Source organism: Ceratina calcarata, unplaced genomic scaffold, assembly GCF_001652005.2.
Source record: "Ceratina calcarata isolate Rehan_Ccalc_2016 unplaced genomic scaffold, ASM165200v1 scaffold6694, whole genome shotgun sequence".
Taxonomy (NCBI): domain Eukaryota; kingdom Metazoa; phylum Arthropoda; class Insecta; order Hymenoptera; family Apidae; genus Ceratina; species Ceratina calcarata.
In genome coordinates, this window is record NW_017177950.1 from 1 (window position 1) to 738 (window position 738).

Sequence of the window (738 nt, forward strand, 5' to 3'; positions counted from 1 at the left end):
TTGTTTTATCAGCTTATGAAACCACTCTGAAAGAGGGGCTTCATTTCGAGAAGAGGATGTTCCACGGCACATTTGCGACGGTAAACTATTCGAATATAATCTGACTCTTTGAGAAACTAAATTTGTTCATTGATAAAATAATCGTAAATGCAGGCTGACAGGAAGGAAGGGATGTCCGCGTTCGTCGAGAAAAGATCGCCGAAATTCACCAACCAGTAGAACTGAGTATACTCAACTTAACGTTAACGTGCAATCGAATACTTATTTTTGTATTGAGAATTTTGTAATACTTTTTATATTGTTGTTCAAATAAAAATGGTTCCTAATCGTTTTAAATGAAGGGGGCAAAGACAAGACGCGGAGAACGTTCGTAGAGAACTTTTATTATTTAAACGCTACATTCTAACATCGTGTTCCTCGGGTATGATATAATTAATATATATTTTACAGTTAACGGTTCCAGGTAAAATGTCTACTTATTAATGCAGTAATCATGGCGCTCCCGGAAGTACGGAGACGCCGTTGAAAGGTAGTATCCAAGAACGATATAATAGGAACAATGGAATTTCACACCAACGGTATTACAATAAATATGAAACCTCGTAGTAAACGTTATACATATGTTTTACAATCCTCTCGGCGTTTTTCTGTTTTCCTCAGATTTTTCATGGAGAATCGATAGCTACGCGGTATAAAAAGATGTTCCCGTTTCTTTTCTTCATTACAGAAAAGTAATTC

General features: G+C 36.2%; 1 long non-coding RNA gene across 1 annotated transcript; it reads left to right on the top strand.

The window, feature by feature from the left end:
* On the top strand, positions 1 to 358 carry LOC108630089 (uncharacterized). The gene is made up of 2 exons (XR_001916870.2): positions 1 to 80; positions 154 to 358. It is a non-coding gene; the product is annotated as an uncharacterized LOC108630089 (long non-coding RNA).
* The last annotated feature ends 380 nt before the right edge of the window (positions 359 to 738 follow it).